Here is a 26,739-nt window from a genome sequence, read left to right as displayed (position 1 = left end):
CATCCCAATTCAAATCTTTCTCTTTTCAATCAAAGCCTAGGGCTTCTGGTAACTGAGTGAAAATTTGTGGGAGTCCTGGGGAAGAGAACCAGTGAGGAGCTTTCTTTCTCATGGACTGGGAAGACATACGGAGACCACTGTCAGAAAGCCTGGAGCAAGGATCCCTCCCCCAAAATGTGTCTCATTTTGAAGAGACCAGTGGATCCAGGGGACAGATCAACAGAGGCCCCAATATGTACCAGACCTCCCAGGTCCCTGTCACGGAGCGGGCAATTCCACCCTTGTCCTTCTTGAGTTCTTTTGGCTGGTCTAATAATTAAACTGACACAAGAGAGATTAACAGGAGAAAAAAAATTTAATTCATGCACACAGAGGTCTCATATAAATAGGACCTAAGAAGTGGCCAAAGCAGGCAGCTTTTATACTTTTGAGACAAAGAATACATGTGTAAGGAATTGACAGGACAAAGAAAATTGGGCTTTGGATGCTTAATTAGTGAAGAATCTCAAAAGCATTTGGGCTTGAAGTAATGAATTAAAGAAGCAGTAAAATTTGTTTATACATTTCTCACCTATCTTTGGTGATAAGGGTGTCCTTCTACCTCTAGGTACAGGGAAGGCACCTTTCACATAGGAAGTTTATTTCCTGAGTCCAGGTAGACAGGAAGGAGGGTCAGCGTGTCCTCTTGCATTGGCCATTTCTTAAGAAATTTAATTCAAAACAATCAATATGGCACTGCAGCATATTTGGGGGGTGGCCCACCCTGAGCCCCCAAACTCCAAATGTCTAGAACAAGTTTTTAGAGGTAAATGAAGTAATCCTACCCTTCAGACTAGTAAAGTACAAGAGACAGGGGAGCAGGGATTTTTACTTCAAATAAATAACACCTCAAGGGGCAGAGGAGCCCAAGAGAGAAAGAACAATCAAAACAAAGGGAACACAGAACCAGGCTTTGAGAGATTCTGTTAGAGACAGATAACAATTTGAAGAAAAAGAAAATTAGGAACATCTGTATACACTCTCCCCCACTTTGCACTCACCTTGGCCCAAAGATCTTTTACAGAGATAAAAGACAGGGTTTCCAAATAAACTGATTAGTAGATGAGTTTAGGGAGAGAATGTTCAAGGTCACTGTTTAAACTTGATTTAGTGGCATGAAAAAAAAATCTCAGAGTGTTAAGAAATACATAAACAGATAAAAATCATGAGGGAGAAAAGCTGATAATAAACCAGAAGATGTATATGAGAGATTTAACATACATATAAAAGGATCTCCAGAAAAAAGAACAGAGAGAAGAGAGACAAAAATAAAGCAAAAGACAGAAGATCTATAAATTCAATGCATTCCCAGTTGAAATTCCAACAGGCTTCTAGTAGAGATTGAAAAGCTGATTCTAAAATTTACATAGAAATGCAAACACTTTAGAACAAGCAATGCAAATTTTAATAAGATCAAATTTGGAAGATCTACATCATGTGGATCTATTTTATGTGAAACTAAGTGGAGAACACCCAAATGAGAACAAGCAAAGCCTATTTATTGAGCTTGCAAAGGAGTCAGCCACCACAACTTGCATTTGGCAGAAACTCAAAAGCAGGCAAGAGTTGTTTTATAGTAGAAAAAAGGGAAGGTTTTAGGTATGCTCTAGCTGGAGATTGTTGGCATGGGGAATCCGGAAGTGGGTATTTTTTGACAAAACTGCTTAAGGAATTCAATGGGGAAATGATAAACTTTTCAACAACTGATACTGGAACAACTCTATATCTATTTAGAAAAAAAAAAAAAAAATCAGCCATTATCTGACACCACACAAAATAATTAACTTGAAATGGATTGTAGACCTAAAGGTAAAGGCTAAAACTGTTCTAAAAATATACACTGAAGAAAACCTGTCCCTTTCAGTAAGGTAAAGTTTTCCTAAATAAAACATAAAATGCACAGTCTATAAAAAGAAAAATTGATATAGTTGGGGCCCAGGACAGGCTGCCCTCAAATACACCTCAATGGCATATTGATTATTTTGAATTAAAGTTACTTAAGAAACAGCTGATGCAAGAGGGACATTTTGACCCTCCTCTTTGTCTCCCTGAAAATATGAAATAAATCTCCCATGTGGAAGGTGCCCTTCCTATAAGGTAGAAAGACATCCTTATCACCAGAGGTAGGAAATTCAGGGCTGAGTAGCCTGTGTAAACCAAACTTGTTACTTCTTAGTTACTAATTTACTACCCAAGCCCAAACCGTTTAAATTCCTAAGTTTCTCTGTCCTGTCAATTCCTCACAAATTTATTGTTTCTTTGTGTAAAAAAATATAAAACCTGCTTGCTTTTGGTCACACTCTGAGCATCATTTTATGATCTCCCATTCACATGAAATTAAACTGATTTTTTTCCTGTTAATTTTATGTCATTTTTATTATTAGTTGGGCCACAAGAACTCAAGAGGGGTAGTGGGGGAAATTTCCCCTCCCCAGCAGGGTTTTTTTTTTAATTAGAGCCTTTTTCTCTTTGAAATTCACCATTAAGAAAACAAAACGTCAACCTACAGACTAGAAGAATATATTTTCTACACAGATGTCAAGCAAAGGACTTGTAAGAAGAATACAGAAAGAGCTCTTACATTTTGATAATACAACAAATAACCCAAAAATTTATGGACAAAGATTTGAATCAATTCTTCCAAAAGAATATATACTAAGGCTAAAACACATATGAAAGGAAGCTCAACATCACTGATCATGAAGGAAACGTAAATTAAAATCACAATGAGAAAGAGCCTGACCATACCAAGTGTTGACGAAGATGTGGGACGAACAACACTCTCATAACTGCCAGCAGGGACGGAAAAGGGTACAACCACTAGGGTTATCAGTTTGATAGTATCTTAAAAAGTTAAACATAAACCTACTACACAACCCAGCCAGTCTACTCCTAGATATTTACCTAAGAGAAGTGAAAATATGTTCACATAAAACATTGTATATGAATGTTCATTGCCAATTTATTGTAAGGAGACAACCATGGTGTCTTTCAACAGATGAGAAGATAAATAAAACTTGATTTTTCCATCCAATGGAACATTCCTCAACAATAAAAAGTAACAAACAAGTGACACAAGTAACAACATGACTGAACCTCAAATTTATTATTCTACATGAAGGAATCCAGATTAAAAAAAGAGTACATACTCTATCAGTTCATTTATATAAAATTCCATTTATATACAATTCTAGCGACAGAAAACAGATCAGTGGCTGTCTGTGGATGGGAATGGAAAGAAACATGATTCCAAAGGAAGAAAATTTTTGAGAGGGATGGAATTTGCCAGTATCTTGATTGTGGTGGTGATGATATATCTTTAAAAGCTCATGAAATTGTACATTTTAAATATGTACAGTTTATTTTGTGTAACATGTCTAAATAAAGTTTTAAAACATGAAAAACAATGATTTAAGAGATATACAGAGAACCTTACATCCCTTGAGTGGGGAATTAGTATACATCTTAAATGCTATACAATATTTCCGAAAACCAAATTTATGCTTTCCACAAAGAAAACATTTTAAATTCCAAAATAATCTATGTAATTAAATAAAGCTTATAATTACATAGGCTATATGCTTTGATAAATCATTTCAAATATTTATAATATTTGATAAAAATTTCTGGTTAGCCCTTAGACCAGAAGGAAATTATAAACTAAAAAATAAACTTTACACTAAAAGCTAGAGCACAAATTAAAAACTCTACTGGGAAAAAAAATACCTATCTTTAATATTTTTATCATTAAAGAAGAAAGATGAAAAATAGAGGAACTTAGAATTCATCTTTGATAAACTAAAAAAAAAACAACAAACAAAACCACCACCAACAACAAAATAAAACAGGAAGCTGAAATTCATATTGATGAAAGGATTTGATAAAAATGAAAAAAAGAATTCATAGGAAAAATAAATAAGCTCATCTCAGGAAGAAATAAACACATGCACACATACATAAATGATTAGGAATTAAAAGGGAAACCCAACCAGAGGCAAAGAAGAGATAAAAAGAATTACAACAGAAGAAATATTACAGGCAAATATATGACAATATATTTGAAAACCTAGAGGGAATGGATAATATTTTCACCAATATAAAATACCATGGTTGACTTAAGAAATAATATACATGAGAATGTAATGTATGACAAATTGATATTTCATTTCAGAGGGGAAAGGATGGATTCTTTAAAATCATCTTGACGTAAGGGCCATCCATCAGGAGGAAAACAAAATTGAACCCTATCTTACATAATACTAAGTAAAGATAGTATGGAGTGGGTGGGGGAAAGAAAAAAAAATAGAAATCCTGCAAAAAAAATTAGGTGACTTCATATTATAATTCATAATTATAATTTCATGGTAAAGCAGATTCTCTTATTTATGACTAGAAAATAAGGTGTTTTAAAAACCATAGTTACCCTATAAAAGTTTAAATATTTATAGCAAAATACAACAGTCCAATGCTGTGGATGGAAATTTAGTACCTATAATATAAAAATGCTCTTTTGAATTAACAAGGAGTCTCCTCAAGAGAAAAATAGGTGAGGTTATGAATAGAAATTCACAGAGGACAAATCCGAATAGCCGACATAATACGGAAAAGAGCTTAAAATCACTAGTAGGAAGGAAAATGTGAACAAATTCAACAGTAAGTTATGATTTTATAAACAACAGACTAGCAAAAGTTGAATAACAACTATTGCCAGTGTGGGTGTGGGGAAAACAGGATCATTCTGGCTTGTTGCTGGTAAGATGTAAATTGTTACTGGCTTTGTTGGAATACATTCTGGCAATAATTATTAAATTTAAATATATATATACATAGCAATTCCACTTTGGGAAATTTATTCCATAAAAATAAAAGTCTCAGTATATAAAGATATGTAGCTGTTGATGCCACATGGTTTGAAGTGACCAAAAAACACAACAAGACAAAAAAAAAGAACTACTGGATATAAATAATAATTATTATTTGGAGAAGGTTGAATCAGTTACAATAGTTCACATCATGAAACAGTGTGCTGCCATGATAAATAATCAATTAGAATTTCAATGAGATTTCTTTGAGTGACAAAAACGAAATGCAGAGAAGTGTGTGTATCCGTTTAGCATGTGTTTAACTGTAAAGAAAAGAAAACCTGATGATCATGGATTAAACAGATAGTGGTTTATTTTAGAAATCCGGGGATCAGCCGTTGCTGGCACTAATTCAGCCACTCAAAATGTTATCGGGCACCCAGATTCTTAAGATGCCACCATTAAGATTCTGGCTCTCGTCCTCACACTTGTCGCATCATGGCCCAAAGATGGTATTGTCCTATCAGATATCATTTCCACTTCCCAAGAAGGATGAAGGAAAAAAAAATTAAAGCTAGTAAAACCAAATTTATCCTATTTATCAGGAACTAAAACTCTCCTAGAAACGTTGCAACAAGCTTCTCCTTGGGTATAGCTGATGAGCACGGGCACTCTTGCCTAACCCATCCCCAGCAACAAGGCCATCTGCTGTAATTCAAATTTTAAGCTTTCCAGACTCTATTAGTAGAGAAAGGCTCAGGAAAAGATGTTTTATAATTTGCAACTCTTATAAAAATCTATTTGCATACTTTAATCTTATTTTTGTAAATCTATGACAAAATCTCCATATGAATATGCATATATGCTTTTGTCTATGATATATATGAGCATGAAGGAAAATATATGCATACACATGTAAGCTTTTACGTGGATTTCCTCAAGATGGCTTGTATGGATGGAGAAGGCATAAAAAGGATGAGGCAAATTGAAGAAAACATCACTAACTGTAATGGGATTGTATGCATGCATTTAAATAGAATAATATACAGCAATCATTTTTAATGTTTCTCACATATCATTACATTAAAAATAGTAATTTTTATCACAGTATACATGATGAGACACCATTTTTATTTTTTAGAAAATACATGTGTTTGTATGTGCCTACAAAAATAATGCCCAATGTTCACTGAGCTCTTACTTTGTGCTATACATATATACCAAAGATATATACCTTTAAGTCCTCTCAATAAGGCTGTGAGATGAGTAGTTTGTATTATTCCCACTTTACAGATGTGGGAACCAAGGCTTGGAGAGTTCAGTGGCCTTCCCAGGATCACCTAACAGGAAGTGAAAGAACACAGGTCACATTAATAGTGATTATCCCTGGGAGTGCAATAAGGGTGGTGGGGAGAGAGAGGAACAGAGGGCTTACACGGTCCCCTTTATTTACCTCGGAACATTTTCACTCTTTTATGCTAAGACAATATTTTAAACACAAGTTGAGATTTTCTTTTAATTTGACCTACGTTTTGCCATAAAAGTGAAAAAATCTTGCTTTCCTTTTCTCTCCCCTTCCCATTATTTAAATTTATTTTCCCCATTTATTTCTCTATATCATGTTTCCTTAGTTTTATTCCTGCCTCCTAACACTGTTCAGTCTCCTCAATGTTTCTCTCTCATCTTCAAAGTAAGATAAATTATATCCCCTACCCCCTCACACACATACACACAAATCCCAGGGAAAACAGAAACCAAGCTCTCTAGTCAAGCTTACAGAGGATTACACATGTCACAGAAATGCATTTTGTTGTGAAACAGATCTGAATGCAAACTTCTAGAGAACTGGACCATCAATCATTATTTGAGGAGGGTGATCAGTCAGTTTGCCTGGGGTACCATGAGGCAGAATTTATTGTCAAACACCATAAGAAAGAAAGAGAACCAAGACAGACAATGAGGTTACCTTCAAAGTCCCTGTATTAAACAGGGATTGGAATGCTGCACTCCAGTGTCAAATCTCACAGCAGTATGAGAAAAATTTTGACTCAGAGAGAAAATCTCTTTAGCCTCTTAAATCACTAGAGCCCTGCCTCCGCTTAGCTCCTGACTTTGAGATGTTCCAAGCTCCTGTTGGAAATGGTGATAGGGAGTGGATTAGACACAGTTGGGCTTTTACACTTAAACCTTGAGCATTAATGGCTCAGCAAAGCAAGGTTTTCCCATTAGACCCACCATACTTTCAAGTCCAACTATTGATAAGCCCCCAAGTTTAACGCATCTGTAAGAAATACGCACGCATGTTGGCCATAATCTAGAGTACACATCTTAAAGCAGAATCAGGAGTCTAGGAAAACAGCCAAGTTGAGACTGTCTTAGCTAGAAAAACAGTATTTCTCACATATTGCTGGGCTTAAAAGAATAAAAGTTTTCTTAACACCGACATCAAATATACCAACAACAGGACATTTAAGGGAAGTGAGAAATATCCTTTAAATGAACCTATTTTTCAAAAAGACTCCGCACACACAAATGTTAATATCCTTTATTGCAGGAGAAAAAATTATTTCTACAAAGCATTCTCAACAAGTCTGATCACTGAACGTGAACTCATTTTTTGTTGTTGTAATAAATACACAGAGATATTCTCCTCCACAGTGGGCTCAGTTTCAAAAATCTTGTTTGTACTTACAACTTGTTCCAAGATTCTGAGTGAGGTTTGACCCTAGGTTGCAACATCTAGTATCCATATTTTTCTTTATAGCTTTTATCTGGAAATTTACCTGAATTCTGAAAAGACCATGGAAAGTGAGACACTGAAAAAGGCAATACGCCGGGAAGAAATTACTAAAATAATCTAAAATTATGTTTCCCTAGTGTAAAGGGAAATTCACCAGGATTCTCCTAAGTGCTAACATTTCTCCATTGTTACTAAAATACTCCTAGGAATGAGATTCCATAATATTTCCCTCTGGGGACCATTACTATGGGGCAAGGGAAGGGAGGGGCTTGAACACAATGAGAAGACAGTTGAATGCAGTGAGGCAAAGGTAAGTGTAACAAGTACAAGCTGAGAATGAGTGAGGAGGAATTTTCTTCTTTTATGGAAGGAAATAACAATAATAGAAATAGATAAAGCACCCACCATGGGCCAGTCACTATGTCAAGTTCTTTCCTTCTAACCCACATATGAAGACTTTTATTCTTTCCACTTTGACGATGAGAACACTGGGCCTTTAAAAAAGTACTTGTCCTTGGTCACACAGCTAGAAAGTGACAGAGGTGAAATGAAATCTTTCTGCTGTCTTATCCTAAAGTCCTTGCTTTTAATCACAGGAGAGAAAGATGCTGCTCAATATTAGATATAAACAGAATAGAAAACTTGTATAAGGTATGCACATGGGTAAGAGAAGAGAGGGGAGAGGGGAGGATGGGGGAGAAGAAGAAAGGGAGAGAGGCGAGAGAGACAAAGAGAGAGAGAGAAAACAGGGCTTACCTGTACAACCACAGGAAGTCACCCAGGTGTGATGGGGACTATGTTGTTTCCAAGCCATTGAAAGATTTCCCTGTTTGCATCCCTCAGCTGCCAAACTAATTCAGAATCCCCTTCCTATTGTATACTGTCCTGTACATTATAAATATATGTATTACTCTATTCCCACAGATAATGAAAAATCTTTGCTAATGAAACAAGGAAAAGGAGCCAAGCTGTGAGATTCAAGTTGCAGCACATTCAAAGTTGGATTGATTTTGAGTTGCTGTTAATTAAACTTTACCTGGGATATCTATCTCCGGAACCCAGACCAAACTTTGTAATACAACCATGAACATATATGACTCCATTTCCATTACAACACTCTGTTAATTCTGCCTGAAATAAACAAGGCCCTGAGCCACTATACTTGCCCATTCAATTCTCAGCACCCCAGTGCGAGTGTAACAGAGAAACCATGTCCAGAGGATCATGCAAGATAAAATCTATGGAATCAAGAATTTCTATAATATAGTCTCTATATCAGCTGGGTCTTTGCTTGTGTTATTTTATTAACAAACAACAGAAGTGGCTCTGCCTACCTTGAGAAAAACAGTTTTACTGGGAGTGTATAGGGTCACTTAAAGAATTAAAGAAACTACTAAATTGCCAATCTTAGAAGAAAAAAAGGAAGCAGGGATCCAATCAGCAGGATCTGATCAACAGTCGGGGTGACAACACCACAAAGCAACGGCTCTGAGCACCTCTTCTTGCTGGAATCACTGAACTCAATATTTAAAGTCCCCAAAATGAGAATCAATCCATTTGCCTTTGTTTGGGTCACTCGCTGACGCTTTGGCTGGGAAGAGGAAGGCAACTTATTGACAGTCCCACCCAGAAGCTATATGAATAAGGGAAAAGAGATAACTACCCAAAAGCAAGCTGGAGAGGGAGTTCCCCAAAGTGGGAGAAGTGTAAAATGAGTGATAAGTAGAAGAAAAAATCCACTACAGCATCCCCAGGCTTTGATTTCTCTCAGAGAACTTCCATTGTTGTTGGTTTGAGCTGTATTTTTTCATTCATATTCCCTTTCCCTTTCCTTCTCCCTCTCCCTCTCCCTCTCTCTCTCCCTCTAGAAAGGGAGGGAGGGAGAAGAGAAGAAGACAGGAACATTCAGAGAAAAGAATGGCTTTCAACAATACCCAGGGCCACCATTCTGCCTTAAAATAATGAGCTTATGACACAGGCAATTTTTTAAAACTTTTGAAATGTTATAATAACAATAAAAATGTTGGTTTTGGTAAGTTAAAACAGCTATCTTCTAAGAGGATGGATTTTGATGAATGTGGGGCCGTTTGTTGGGCTGACACCTTGATATGCAAAAATCTGGGAGAAGAGACAGAGAGTGGGGCGTGTGTAATAGAAGAGAATTTGGAGTGCAGTGAGAGGAGAATATGGAATGGGAATCCAGAAAGTATATTCAGTTAACTGCAAATCCCACACTGCTCAGGACATGTAAACTGAGGCTGCTGCTTTGGGAAAGACATTTATGGTCTGTGCGCCATGACTGAGCTGACAGAAGTGATCAGCAAAGCAAGACTGAAAAGCAAAATGTAGAGTATACGTGTAGAGGGCAGTGTATGTGGAACTAGAGAGGGAATAAGATTAACAGAATATCTGCCTTGGCATCCAGTGGCCTTCCAAGTCCAGTATGTCCCTCCTGAAGGATGGTCAAATCTTCAGGCCTTGGGTTCAAAGACGTATCCCTCACTCCTTATGATAAATTCCTCTCAAATTAAGCCAGATGGATTGGTTTCTGGTTTATTGCTATCAAAATAATTCCAGTATAAGACAAATGCCTTTAGTGAAGCTTTGGGATGAAAGTTCATGGCCTGGCCAGGAAGCGCATTGGACAATGCCAATAGAGTGCAGCCTCGATGCCAAGATGGAGCACTGGAGGCAAGGAAGGAGAGGCCTGGGAGGGAGGAACCCTGCTATGGAAGCTTCAGCCTCAGAAACCCTGGAGATGGAGATGCGAACATGTTGGCAGACATCATCATGAAGATGTGACAGGGCTTCCCTGATGATGCAGCGGTTAAGAATCTGCCTGCCAATGCAGGGGACCCCAGTTCGAGCCCTGGTTTGGGAAGATCCTACGTGCCCCAGAGCAACTAAGCCCGTGCACCGCAACTACTGAGCCTGCACTCTAGAGCCTGCGAGCCACAACTACTGAAACCTGTGCGCCTAGAGCCCGTGCTCCGCAATAAGAGAAGCCACCACAATGAGAAGCCCGTGCACCGCAACGAAGCGTAGCCACTGCTCGCTGCAACTAGAGAAAGCCTGTGCGCAGCAACAAAGACCCAACACAGCCAATAAATAAATAAATTAATTAATTAATTTAAAAAAAAGAAGAAGAAGATGTGACTGCTGGTTTGACGCACAAGCTGGACCTGGGCATCAGTGGCTCCTCACCCACTACACCCGTTCTTGGCATGTGTGCTTCACTTGCCTTCTCCATGCCAGAAGCTGCCAAGGACACAGCCTGGAGATAGTCATGTGGTGTTGAGATCATCTGGACTTTGTGTGTAACTGAACCCAGTTAAGTCCTCTACGTAAACGTTTAAGATTTGACCGATAGGTGCAGAAAACTACTCATCTTGCAGCCACCCATGACAAGCCTCGTAAATTCATTCCCTTGTTCATTAACCCTACCACCTACAAACCTGGAGTGGTCTGCCTCTTTCTTTGGTTTCTCCCTGCCCTCCATGTATGGGGGCTGGTTTCAGATTACACTTGGGGGAGCTCCCAGGGAAGTTGTGAACAAACAAGAGCCAGGGAGTAGCAGTCCAAACCAATTTGCCAACTCAGGAAAATAGTAATCACAAGCAGAGATCCAAAACTTGCAGTTCTGGTGGGTGTTCCACTGCTAGCCCCACGGTCTCTCTTATGTGAATCCTAACACTCCTAGCAACCTCCCTCAGATGGTGAGCAACCTGAGTGATGAGAACAGTCATCTCTATTTTTCACAGCTCATGAGTGGTGAGCAATTACTGTGGTTAACAAGGACACCGGGTCCAGGTGCATGATGAACTTGCAGCTTTGGACAGTGAGGAATTATGTTGAATAGCTATTCAGAGTGAATAGAAGTTCACTGGGTGAGGCAAAACCTCAGCTGATACAAGAAAAGTGATGGAGAGGGGCATGCCCACTGCAAGGGGAGTGAATGCTGATACAGAGCCATTAACAGGAGGAGCAGGGGATGAACATCAATTGTCATTAACTTAGTTGCATCCACAATGACCCATAATAAACTGAGCTTCCCTGACAGAAAGAAAGGAGGAGAAAAAGCAATAATTAACAAAAGCGTATGGTCTTGTTTGTGGGGAGGAGGGACTGAAAAATTCTTTATCCTGATTAAATAGGATTAACTTTAAAATATCTCTATTAACTCTTCTCCAGCCAGATTCAAGGATGGTTGAGTCTAAGAAATACAGAAATGGCATAGAAAAGACCTAGCATAGTGGTTAAAATCTTGGGCTCTGGGGTCACATACATTTAGGTTAATTATGTTCTTCTACTTACCAGCAGTGACCTGGTCAAGTTTACTCTAAGTAACGAAGTAACTCTTACCACTGAGTAGCTGAAGGTTTCAATGAGAAAATGCACAGAAAGTTTAGAAATGTGACCAGCACCCCATACTCAGGAAATATCAATAACAAAGTGATCTTAAAAGCATTCTGCCACTGCAATTTCAAGGGATTAACCTACATATATATGTGCCCCTGTGAAGTCTCTACCATTTGCGCATATTTAACAAATTTATAGTTGATATGATACTGGGGAAAATCAATGAAATCAATGACAGAGTTGAGATTCCAAATGTTTTCAAGTAGCTGAGATGATAATCCAACTCTGACATAACGAACTAGAATTCTATGACTTATTCTATGTCAGGTACCATACTGATCACTGGGCATATAAACATGATTAAGAAGTGGTCTCTGCTCTCAATAAGCTCAAAGTATAGTTGGAAAGAGAGGCATACACCAACAAATGTGATCTCCTGTATAAGCATAGCTGCAGGGCCAACTATGGAAAGGGTGTATCCAAAGGAAGGGTGTGTAATCCTCCAAAGAATGGGAGGGAGGAGGAAATTGAGGGAGTCTCATTTTAGCTCAATTCCAGGAAGAGGAAACACAACATGCAAAGGAATGAAACAGTAAATGGCATGGCATATTTGAGAAACTATATTAAAAAAAAAAGATCAGAGGCTTCCGAGAAGATGGTGGAAGATTAAGACGCGGAGATCACCTTCCTCCCCACAGATACACCAGAAATACATCTACACGTGTAATAACTCCTACAGAACACCTACTGAACGCTGGCAGAAGACCTCAGACCTCCCAAAAGGCAAGAAACCCCGCACGTACCTGGGTAGGGCAAAAGAATAAAGAATAAATAGAGACAAAAGAATAGGGACAGGACCTGCATCAGTGGGAGGGAGCTGTGAAGGAGGAAACGTTTCCACACACTAGGAAGCCCCTTCGCGGGCGCAGACTGCGGGTGGTGGAGGGGGAAAGCTTCGGAGCCACGGAGTAGAGCGCAGCCACAGGGGTGCGGAGGTCAAAGCGGAGAGATTCCCGCACAGAAGATCTGTGCCAACCGGCACTCACCAGCCTGAGAGGCTTGTCTGCTTACCCGCCGGGGCGGGTGGGGCTAGGAGCTGAGGCTCGGGCTTCGGTCTGAACGCCGGGAGAGGACTGGGGTTGGCGGTGTGAATACAGCCTGCAGGGGGTTAGTGCACCACGGCTAGCCGGGAGGGAGTCCGGGGAAAAGTCTGGACCTGCCGAAGAGGCAAGAGACTTTTTCTTACCTCTTTGTTTCCTGGTGCGCGAGGAGAGGGGATTAAGAGTGCTGCTTAAATGAGCTCCAGAGACGGGCGCGAGCCGCGGCTAAAAGCGCGGACTCCAGAGACGGGCATGATATGCTAAGGCTGCTGCTGCCGCCACCAAGAAGCCTGTGTGCGAGCACAGGTCACTCTCCACACACCCTTCCGGGGAGCCTGTGCAGCCCGCCACTGCCAGGGTCCCGGGATCCAGGATCAACTCCTCCAGGAGAACGCACGGCGCGCCTGACGCTGGTGCAACGTCACGCTGGCCGCTGACGCCGCAAGCTCGCCCCTCCCCGCGGCCTGAGTGAGCCAGAGCCCCCGAATCAGCGGCTCCTTTAACTCCATCCTGCATGAGCGAAGAACAGACGCCCTCCGGCGACCTACACGCAGAGGCGGGGCCAAATCCAAAGCTGAGCCCCTGGGAACTGTGAGAACAAAGAAGAGAAAGGGAAATCTCTCCCAGTAGCCTCAGAAGCAGCGGATTCAAAGCTGCACAATCAACTTGATGTACCCTGCTGCATCTGTGGAATACATGAATAGACAACGAATCATCCCAAATTAAGGAGGTGGACTTTGAGAGCAAGATTTATTATTTTTTTCCCTTTTCCTCTTTTTGTGAGTGTGTATGTGTACGCTTCTGGGTGAGATTTTGTCCGTATACCTTTGCTTCCACCATTTGTCCTAGGGTTCTATCCGTCTGTTTTTTGTTTTTTTCTCTTTTTAATTTTTTTCTCTTAATAATTATTTTAATAACTTTATTATATTTTATCTTACTTTATTTTATTTTACTTTATCTCCTTTCTTTTTTCCTTCCTTCTCTCCTTCCTTCCTTCCTCCCTCCCACCCTCCCTCCCTCCTTTCTTTCTTTCTCTCTTTCTACTTCTACTAATTCTTTCTTTCTACTTTTTCTCCCTTTTATTCTGAGCCGTGTGGATGAAAGGATCGTGGTGCAGCAGCCAGGAGTCAGTGCTGTGCCTCTGAGGAGGGAGAGCCAACTTCAGGACACTGGTCCACAAGAGACCTCCCAGCTCCACATAATATCAAATGGTGAAAATCTACCAGAGGTCTCCATCTCAACACCAGCACCCAGCTTCACTCAACGACCAGCAAGCTACAGTGCTGGACATCCTATGCCAAACAACTAGCAAGACAGGAACACAACCCCACCCATTAGCAGAGAGGCTGCCTAAAATCATAATAAGTCTACAGACACCCCAAAAGACACCACCAGACGTGGACCTGTCCACCAGAAAGACAAGATCCAGCCTCATCCTCATCCACCAGAACACAGGCACTAGTCCCCTCCACCAGCAAGCCTACACAACCCACTGAACCAACCTTAGCAACTGGGGACAGACACCAAAAACAACGGGAACTACGAACCTCCTGCAGCCTGCAAAAAGGAGACCCCAAACACAGTAAGATGAGCAAAATGAGAAGACAGAAAAACACACAGCAGATGAAGGAGCAAGATAAAAACCCACCAGACCTAACAAATGAAGAGGAAATAGGCAGTCTACCTGAAAAAGAATTCAGAATAATGACAGTAAAGATGATCCCAAATCTTGGAAATAGAATAGAGAAAATGCAAGAAACATTTAACAAGGACCTAGAAGAACTAAAGGTGAAACAAACAGTGATGAACAACACAATAAATGAAATTAAAAATACTCTAGATGGGATCAATAGCAGAATAACTGAGGCAGAAGAACGGATAAGTGACCTGGAAGATAAAATAGTGGAAATAACTACTGCAGATTAGAATAAAGAAAAAAGAATGACAAGAACTGAGGACAGTCTCAGACACCTCTGGGAAAACATCAAACGCACCAACAATCAAATTATAGGGGTTCCAGAAGAAGAAGAGAAAAAGAAAGGGACTGAGAAAATATCTGAAGAGATTATAGTTGAAAACTTCCCTAATATGGGAAAGGAAATAGTTAATCAAGTCCAGGAAGCACAGAGAGTCCCATACAGGATAAATCCAAGGAGAAGTACATCAAGACACATATTAATCAAACTGTCAAAAATTAAATACAAAGAAAACATATTAAAAGCAGCAAGGGGAAAACAACAAATAACACACAAGGGAATCCCCATAAGTTTAAAAGCTGATCTTTCAGCAGAAACTCTGCAAGCCAGAAGGGACTGGCAGGACATATTTAAAGTGATGAAGGAGAAAACCCTACAACCCAGATTACTCTACCCAGCAAGGATCTCATTCAGATTTGATGGAGAAATTAAAACCTTTACAGAAAAGCAAAAGCTGAGAGAGTTCAGCACCACCAAACCAGCTTTACAACAACTGCTAAAGGAACTTCTCTAGGCAAGAAACACAAAAGAAGGAAAAGACCTACAATAACGAACCCAAAACAATTAAGAAAATGGGAATAGGAACATACATATTGATAATTACCTTAAAGGTAAAGGGACTAAATGCTCCCACCAAAAGAAACAGATTGGCTGAATGGATACAAAAACAAGACCCATGTATTTGCTGTCTACAAGAGACCCACTTCAGACCTAGAGACACATACAGACTGAAAGTGAGGGGATGGAAAAAGATATTTCATGCAAATGGAAACCAAAAGAAAGCTGGAGTAGCAATTCTCATACCAGACAAAATAGACTTTAAAATAAAGACTATTAGAAGAGACAAAGAAGGACACTACATAATGATCAAGGGATCGATCCAAGAAGAAGATATAACAATTGTAAATATTTATGCACCCAACATAAGAGGACCTCAATACATCAGGCAAATACTAACAGCCATAAAAGGGGACATCGACAGTAACACATTCATAGTAGGAGACTTTAACACCCACTTTCACCAATGGACAGATCATCCAAAATGAAAATAAATAAAGAGACACAAGGTTTAAATGATACATTAAACAAGATGGACTTAATTGATATTTATAGGACATTCCCTCCAAAAACAACAGAATACACATTTTTCTCAAGTGCTCAGGGAACATTCTCCAGGATAGATCATATCTTAGGTCACAAATCAAGCCCTGGTAAATTTAAGAAAATTGAAATTGTATCAAGTATCTTTTCCGACCACAACGCTATAAGACTAGATATCAATTACAGGAAAAGATCTGTAAAAATTACAAACACATGGAGGCTAAACAATACACTACTTAATAACGAAGTGATCACTGAAAAAATCAAAGAGGAAATCAAAAAAAACCTAGAAACAAGTGACAATGGAGACACGACGACCCAAAATCTATGAGATGCAGCAAAAGCAGTTCTAAGAGGGAAGTTTATAGCAATACAATCCTACCTTATGAAACAGGAAACATCTCAAATAAACAACTTAACCTTGCACCTAAAGCAATTAGAGAAAGAAGAACAAAAAACCCCGAAGTTAGCAGAAGGAAAGAAACCATAAAAATCAGATCAGAAATAAATGAAAAAGAAATAAAGGAAACAGCAAAGATCAATAAAACTAAAAGCTGGTTCTTTGAGAAGATAAAATTGATAAACCATTAGTCAGACTCATCAAGAAAAAAAGGGAGAAGACTCAAATCAATAGAATTAGAAATGAGAAAGGAGAAGTAACAACGGACACTGCAGAAATACAAAAGATCATGAGAGATTACTACAAGCAACTCTATGCCAATAAAATGGACAACCTGGAAGAAATGGACAAATTCTTAGAAATGCACAACCTGCCAAGACTGAATCAGGAAGAAATACAAAATATGAACAGACCAATCACAAGCACTGAAATTGAAACTGTGATTAAAAATCTTCCAACAAACAAAAGCCCAGGACCAGATGGCTTCACAGGCGAATTCTATCAAACATTTAGAGAAGAGCTAACACCTATCCTTCTCAAACTCTTCCAAAATACAGCAGAGGGAAGAACACTCCAAACTCATTCTACGAGACCACCATCACCCTGACACCAAAACCAGACAAGGATGTCACAAAGAAAGAAAACTACAGGCCAATATCACTTATGAACATAGATGCAAAAATCCTCAACAAAATACTAGCAAACAGAATCCAACAGCACATTGAAAGGATCATACACCATGATCAAGTGGGGTTTATTCCAGGAATGCAAGGATTCTTCAATATACGCAAATCAATCAACGTGATACACCATATTAACAAATTGAAGGAGAAAAACCATATGATCATCTCAATAGATGCAGAGAAAGCCTTCGACAAAATCAACACCTATTTATGATAAAAACCCTGCAGAAAGTAGGCATAGAGGGAACTTTCCTCAACATAATAAAGGCCATATATGACAAACCCACAGCCAACATCATCCTCAATGGTGAAAAACTGAAAGCATTTCCACTAAGATCAGGAACAAGACAAGGTTGCCCACTCTCACCATTATTATTCAACATAGTTTTGGAAGTTTTAGCCACAGCAATCAGAGAAGAAAAGGAAATAAAAGGAATCCAAATCAGAAAAGAATAAGTAAAGCTGTCACTGTTTGCAGATGACATGATACTATACGTAGAGAACCCTAAAGATGCCACCAGAAAACTACTAGAGCTAATCAATGAATTTGGTAAAGTAGCAGGATACAAAATCAATGCACAGAAATCTCTGGCATTCCTATACACCAATCATGAAAAATCTGAAAGTGAAATCAAGAAAACACTCCCATTTACCACTGCAACAAAAAGAATAAAATATCTAGGAATAAACCTACCTAAGGAGACAAAAGACCTGTATGCAGAAAATTATAAGACACTGATGAAAGAAATTAAAGATGATACAAATAGATGGCGAGATATACCATGTTCCTGGAATGGAAGAATCAATATTGTGAAAATGACTCTACTACCCAAAGCAATCTACAGATTCAATGCAATCCCTATCAAACTACCACTGGCATTTTTCACAGAACTAGAACAAAAACTTTCACAATTTGTATAGACACACAAAAGACCCCGAATAGCCAAAGCAATCTCAAGAACAAAAAATGGAGCTGGAGGAATCAGGCTCCCTGACTTCAGACTATACTACAAAGCTACAGTAATCAATACAGTATGGTACTGGCACAAAAACAGAAAGATAGGTCAATGGAACAGTATAGAAAGCCCAGAGATAAACCCACGCACATATGGCCACTTTATCTTTGATAAAGGAGCCAGGAATGTACAGTGGAGAAAGGACAGCCTCTTCAATAAGTGGTGCTGGGAAAACTGGACAGCTACATGTAAAAGTATGAGATTAGATCACTCCCTAACACCATACACAAAAATAAGTTCAAAATGGATTAAAGATCTAAACGTAAGGCCAGAAACTATCAAACTCTTAGAGGAAAACATAGGCAGAACACTGTATGACATAAATCACAGCAAGATCCTTTTTGACTCACCTCCTAGAGAAATGGAAATAAAAACAAAAATAAACAAATGGGACATAATGAAACTTCAAAGCTTTTGCACAGCAAAGGAAACCATAAATAAGACCAAAAGACAACCCTCATAATGGGAGAAAATGGGAGAAAAACGGACAAAGGATTAATCTCCAAAATTTATAAGCAGCTCATGCAGCTCAATAACAAAAAAACAAACAATCCAATCCAAAAATGGGCACAAAACCTAAATAGACATTTTCCAAAGAAGATATGCAGACTGCCAACAAACACATGAAAGAATGCTCAACATCATTAATCATTAGAGAAATGCAAATTATAACTACAATGAGATATCATCTCACACCAGTCAGAATGGCCATCATCAAAAAATCTACAAACAATAAATGCTGGAGAGGGTGTGGCGAAAAGGGAAACCTCTTGCACTGCTGGTGGGAATGTAAATTGATACAGCCACTGTGGAGAACAGTATGGAGATTCCTTAAAAAATTACAAATAGGGCTTCCCTGGTGGTGCAGTGGTTGAGAGTCCACCTGCTGATGCAGGGGACACGGGTTCGTGCCCTGGTCCGGGAAGATCCCACAGCCATGGAGTGGCTGGGCCCGTGAACCATGGCCGCTGAGTCTGCACGTCCAGAGCCTGTGCTCCGCAACAGGAGAGGCCACAACAGTGAGAGGCCTGCGTACCGCAAAAAGAAAAAAAAAAAAAACTACAAATAGAACTACCATATGACTCAGCAATCTCACTACTGGGCATATACCCTGAGAAAACCATAATTCAAAAAGTGTCATGTACCAAAATGTTCATTGCACCTCTATTTACAATAGCCCGGAGATGGAAACAACCTAAGTGTCCATCATCGGATGAATGAATAAAGAAGATGTGGCATATATATACAATAGAATATTACTCAGCCATGAAAAGAAACGAAATTGAGCTATTTGTAATGAGGTGGATAGACCTAGAGTCTGTCATACAGAGTGAAGAATATCAGAAAGAGAGAGACAAATTCCGTATGCTAACACATATATATGGAATTTAAGGGAAAAAAATGTCATGAAGAACCTAGGGGTAAGACAGGAACAAAGACACAGACCTACTAAAGAATGGACTTGAGGATATGCGGAGGGGGAAGGGTAAGCTGTGACAAAGCGAGAGAGAGGCATGGACATATATACACTACCAAACGTAAGGTAGATAGCTAGTGGGAAGCAGTCGCATAGCACAGGGAGATCAGCCCGGTGCTTTGTGACCGCCTGGAGCGGTGGGATAGGGAGGGTGTGAGGGAGGTAGACGCAAGAGGGAAGAGATATGGGAACATATGTATATGTATAACTGATTCACTTTGTTATAAAGCAGAAACTAACACACCATTGTAAAGCAATTATACTCCAATAAAGATGTAAAAAAAAAAAAAAAGACTAGTGAGTGATAGGAGTAAAGAATGGAGAAATATAAGCTGAGCAAGATGTTGACAGACCTCAAGTGTCATGTGAAAGAGCTTGGAGTTTGTCTTGAGGGGAGCAAGGGACAAGTTACTAGCTTATTAAAGAAATAACATGTACCAGACATTGTCCTAGCCACTTAGAATATAGCTGGTAGCAGACAAGAGCTCCTGCCTTCCTAGGGCTTATATTTTAATGGGAAAAGGGAATAGACTACAAGCACATAAATTAATAAAATGTTTTTCTTTTCAGGCAGTATTAAGTGCTATCAAACTACAAAGAAAATGTAACAGGGTAAAAGAATAGTGATGCAGATGGAGATACAATTGGAGCCAGTGTGCTCTGTGATTGCTTCTCTGAAAAAGTGACATTCAAGCTGACACCTCAATAACAAGGCAAATTTGGTACCACAACTGTCCAAGATGTAGAAAATATAAATTCAACTACTTATTTTAAGAGAGAGAAAGAACGCGATGAGTTTGGAGCATGCGAGCGGGGGAGGACTGGTAGGAGACAGAACTAGAGAAGATAGGACCCAGATATCATTGGGCAAGGGTTCTCTGAGGGAACCGTGGAGCTAGCCAACCCTTTGGGCAGTTCTGGAACTCTGTTGGGGTGTTTTTTGTTAGTGACAATGACAGAAACTCCCTCCTGACATCGAGAAGCTGGAATCCAGGACTGCTGGGCTTTCTGTTTCACACAAGGTGGTCCACACACCAAAGAGCTGCCATTCATCCTACATGACTTTCTAATGTCTCAGTAGACATTCATTTAGATAAAATGCTGCTTATAATTTTCTGAGCCTAGAACCTAAATCCATTTTTGCATCATAACACAATATTTTTAAATGAAGTTTTAATAACTCCTAAATTTCCCAGAAATACAAATACCTTATAAACTGAAGGAAGCATGTACTTTTTTATCCTGAACATTACCAACAACATTTCAGGATATAATGTCACCAGTAGCAACGCTGCTTGAGTATTTGAGTCTCTACTCAAAGCACAAATGGGAATCAATCTGCATTTGTCATTCACATATTCCTGGCAATTCCCCTTATAGATGCAAGCATTTACTTTCTTATGTGTTCTAGTGTAATTATGCCTATGGATGTACATACTGAAATACATATTCCATTATTAAAAAATCACTTTCTGACTTCACTGGTGAATTTTACCAAATATTTACAAAGAATTATCACCAAATCTCCTCAATCTCTTTCAAAAAAGTCAAAGAAGAGGGAACACTCAAAATTCTTTTATGAGGCCAGCATCATCCTAATACCAAAACCGGGTGGGGGGGGGGGCGGTGGTGGGGCGAAAAAAACACTACTAGAAACTAAAACTACAGGCCAATATCCCTGATGAATAAAGATGCCAAAATTCTCAATAAAACACTAGACAACCAAAGTCAGCAGCACATTAAAAGGATCATTCACCATAACTAAGTGGGATTTATCCCTGGGATGTAAGGATGGTTCAACATATATAAATCAATCAACATGAAAAGACACATTAATAGAATGATAGAAAAGAATCATATGAGGCTTTCCTGGTGGCGCAGTGGTGGGGAGTCTGCCTGCCGATGCAGGGGACGCGGATTCATGCCCTGGTCCGGGAGGATCCCGCGTGCCGCGGAGCGGCTGGGCCCGTGAGTCATGGCCGCTGGGCCTGCGCATCCGGAGCCTGTGCTCCACAGCGGGAGAGGCCACAACAGTGAGAGGCCCGCGTACCGCAAAAAAAAAAAAAAAAGAATCATATGATAGTCTCAATAGATACAGAAAAGCATTTGACAAAATTCAACATTCATTCATGATAGAAACCTTTAACAAATTAGGCATAGAAGGAATATACCTCTACATAATAAAGGCAATATATAACAAGCTCACAGCTAACATCATACTCAGTAGTGAAAGGTAGAAAGCTTTTCCTCTAAGATCAGGACAAAGATAAGGATGCCCATTTTCACCTCTCCTATTCAACACAGTACTAAAAGTCCTAGATACAGCAATCAGGCAAGATAAAGAAATAAAAGGTATCAGAATTGAGAAGAAAAAAGTAAAATTGTCTCTATTTGCAGATGACATGATTTTATATATAGAAAAGTGTAAAGACTCAACCAAAAAACCATTAGATCTAATAAACAATTTCAGTAAAGTTGCAGGATACAAAACCAACACACAAAACTCAGTAGAATTTCTATACAATGATAATAAATTTTCCGAGAAAGAAATAAAGAAATCAATCTCATTTACAATAGCATGAAAAACAATAAAATGCATAGGAATAACTTTAGCCCAAGAGGTGAAAGATCTCCACTCTGAAAACTATAAGACATTGATGAAAAAAAATCAAAAAAGACACAAATAAATGGAAAGGTATACCATCTTCATGGCATGGAGGAATTAATATGGTTAAAATGTCAATACTACTGAAAGGCATCTATAGAGTCAATGCAATCCCTTTCAAGATTCCAATGGCATTTTTTACAGAAGTAGGAAAAAACAGTGCTAAAATGTATATGGAACCACAAAAGATTCTGAATAGCTTAATAAATCCTGAGGGAGAAAAACAAAGCAGGAGGTGTCACACTTCCTGATTTCAAGCTATTCTATAAAGTTATAGTCATCAAAACATAAAAACAGACTGGCATAAAAGCAGATAAATAAACCAATGGAACAGAATCAAGGGCTCAGAAATAAACCTAAGCATATAAGGTCAACTAATATTTGACAAGGGAGCCAAGAATAGTCAATGAAGAAAAGACAGTCTCTTCAATAAATTGTACTAGCATAATGGGATATTTGCATATAAAATAATGAAAGTGGACCCCTAACTTACACTACTCACAAATACTAATTCAAAATGGATTAAAGATTTAAATATAAGAACCAAAATCATGAAAATCCTAGAAGAAAAGATAGGAATAAAGCACCCTGAGATGAATCTTGGTTATGATTTTTTGGATATGACACCTAAAGCACAAGCAAAAAAAAAAAGTAAACAAGTTGGGCTACATCATACTACAAATCTCCTAGACAGCAAAAGAAACCATCAACAAAGTGAAAAGACAATCTACAGAATGGTAAAAAAAAAATTTGCAAACCATATATCTGATAATAGGTTAACATCCAAAAATACATAAAGAACTTATACAACTCAATAGCAAAAAATCAAATAAGCCAATGAAAAAAATGGACAAAGGACCTGAATAGACACTTTTCCAAAGAAGATATACAAAAAGCCAACAGGTACATGAAAAGAAGCTCAGCAGCACTAGTCATTAAGGAAACGCAAATCAAAACCACAATGAGATATCACCTCATGCCTGTTAGAATTGCCATTATCAAAAAAAGATAAAACACGCTGGCATGGATGTGGAGAAAAGGGAACCCTTGCACACTGTTACTGGGATTGTAAATTTGTGTAGCCATTATGGAAAACAGTATGGAGGATCCTTAAAAAATTAAAAATAGAACTAACACATGATCTAGCAATTCCACTTCAGGAAAATATCCAAAGGAAATAAAAACACTAACTCAAAAAGATATCTGCACCTGCATATTCACAGCAGCATTATTTACAATAGCCAAGTCATGGAAACAACCTAAGTGTTCTCTGATGCATGAATGGATAAAGAAGTTGTGATACACGTACACACACACACTGAAATATTATTTAGTCATAAAAACTAGGAAATCCTCCCACTTGTGACAACATAGATGGACCTTGAAGGTATTATGCTAAGTGAAATAAGTCAGACAAAGAAAAATACTGTATGACCTCCCTTATATGTGGAATTAAACAAATAAATAAAACTCAGGGGTTTCCCTGGTGGCGCAGTGGTTGAGAGTCCGCCTGCCGATGCAGGGGACACAGGTTCGTGCCCCGGTCCGGGAGGATCCCACATGCCGCCGAGCAGCTGGGCCCGTGAGCCATGGCCGCTGAGCCTGCGCGTCCGGAGCCTGGGCTCCGCAACGGGAGAGGCCACAGCAGTGAGAGGCCCGCGTACCGCCAAAAAAAATAAAAAATAAAACTCAGACTCTGAAAAAAGAGATCAGACTGGTGATTACCAGAGACAGAGAATGATGGGAGTTAGAGGAAGGTGGTCAAAAGGTAACAACTTCCAGTTACAAGCTAAATAAGTACTAGGAATGTAATATACGACATGATGATGATACCTAACACTGCTGTATGATAAATAGGAAAGCTATTAAAAGAGTGAACCCTAAGAGCTCTCATCACAAGGAGATATTTCCTTTTTTCTTTTCTTCTTTCTCTTTTTATTGTATCTATATGAGATGACGGATGTTATCTGAACCTATCGTGGTAATCATTTCACAAAATATGCAAATCAAATCATAATGCTGTGCACCTTAAACTTACACAGTGATGTATGCCAATTATTTCTCAATAAAACTGAAAATAACTGCTTTTATGTTGTTATTACAGAAAATAATTCTATTTTTAAAAGTTAGGGATCAGGTGGATTATATTACCTGTAAAATTCATTACAAGAGAGTAAAGGGGGTGATTTAAAATATTTGTTTATGATATGGAATCTCTGGATCTCACAGAGGTGGGGACCACCATAGGATATGGGGGAAAATGTGGACTTTATTCTAAGTTTAATGAGAAGTTTGAAGTGTAGTAAACAAGGGATTGTGGTGATCTGACTTGCAGTTTTAATAGCTTACATCTGCATTTGTTGAAACTTGGTTGAAGGAGGCAGAAGGAAATCATAGAGACCAGTGAGACACCTGATACAGGGGTCAAGGTAAGCAACGATGGCGGCCCACACTAAGATGCTAAGAATAGAGTTGATAGAAATTAATCTCCTGACTATAACACCCTTGAAGTATGTGAAGGCTGTCATCCTATCATCCCACATTATTGGGTGGACCAAAAGGTTCGTTCGGTTTTTTCTGTATGATGGCTCTAGTAGCGTTTAGTTGTCTTTAACTTCATTTGAAACAATTTTGTTAGATTGTATGTGACAGCCGTCATATCAGCATGCATTTTTAAAAAAGACATCAAAATTGGTGAGTTTTTGTGTAGCCGTTTTAATATTGAAGATGGAAGAAGAATAGCAACATTTTTGGCCTATTATGCTTTATTATTTCAAGAAAGGTAAAAACACAACTGAAATGTACAAAAATGTTTGTGCAGTGTATGGAGAAGGTGATGTGACTGATCGAAAGTGTCAAAAGTGGTTTGCGAAGTTCCGTGCTGGAGATATCTCTCTGGACGATGCTCCACAGTGGGGTAGACCAGTTGAAGTTGATAGTCATCAAATCGAAACAATAATTGCGAACAATGAATGTTATACCACGCGGGAGATAGCCGACATACTCAGAATATCCAAATTAAGCATTGAAAATCATTGCACCCCTTGGTTATGTGAATCTCTTTGATGTTTGGGTTCCACATAAGTTAGGTGAAAAGAAACCTTTTTGACCATATTTCTGCATGCGATTCTCTACTGAAATATAATGAAAACATTCCGTTTTTAAAACAAATTGTGACAGGTGATGAAAAGTGGATACTGTGCAACAATGTAGAATGGAAGAGATCGTGGGGCAAGTGAAATGAACCACCACCACACCAAAGGCCAGTCTTCATCCAAAGAAGGTGATGTTGTGTATATGGTGGGATTAGAAGGGAGTCCTCTATTACGAGCTCCTTTTGGAAAACAAAATGATTAATTCCAGCAAATACTGCTCCCAATTAGACCAACTGAAAGCAGCACTCTACGAAAAGTGTCCAGAATTAGTCAACAGAAAATGCATAATCTTCCATCAGGATAACGCAAGCCTGCATGTTTCTTTGATGACCAGGCAAAAACTGTTACAGCTTGGCTGGGAAGTTCTGACTCATTCACCATATTCACCAGACATTGCCCCTTCAGATTTCCACTGATTTCAGTCTTTACAAAGTTCTCTTAATGGAAAAAATTTCAGTTCCCTGGAAGACTAAAAATGTTACCTGGAACAGTTCTTTGCTCAAAAAGATAAAATGTTTTGGGAAGATGGAATTATGAAGTTCTCTGAAAACTGGCAGAAGGTAGTGGAACAAAAGGGTGAATATGTTGTTCAATAAAGTTCTTGGTAAAAATGAAAAATGTGTCTTTTATTTTTACTTAAAAAACTGAAGGCACATTTTGGCCCACCCAATATTTTCCTCTTTTTGTTAAACATGTCCAGACTCTTCCATTATATTCTACATGACACAGTTTCTAGACTTCTCTCCACCTTTTGAACAAAGATATCTTTGTTGACATCTTCTGAAAAATGTCTAGGCTATCACTATCCGTCTTAAATAGAATTCCCAGAATTGAACGCAATTCCTCAAATGGGATTTGATGTATCTTCGGAACAGTAAATCACCTGGCACTTGTGACCTCTCTACCCTATCTACTGGAGAATGAAGTAGCATTTTCTGCACCTGCATTGCACTGTTTATTTACACTCAGCTTGTGATGAAATATGACTTCTCTTCCTGCCTCAGACGTTCTTTGAGCCTATACACCAGTCTTTACATTTCTAAGAACATTACCCTGATTCGTTTTGATTTCTTCCTATCCTTTACCACTGGAATGAAATATCACATCATGAATTACACATTACAAAAAGCCTTTGAAAAAAAGAAGGCAGCAGCATATGTATGACAAATTCCAGCTGTGTAGTCCAAGCAGCAGGTGTCATAGTATTTGCTGTTTTTTTCATAAGC

Source organism: Grampus griseus (assembly GCF_964374135.1).
Source record: "Grampus griseus genome assembly, chromosome: 3".
NCBI classification, from domain to species: Eukaryota; Metazoa; Chordata; class Mammalia; order Artiodactyla; family Delphinidae; genus Grampus; species Grampus griseus.
Note: the sequence above shows the minus strand (reverse complement) of the source record.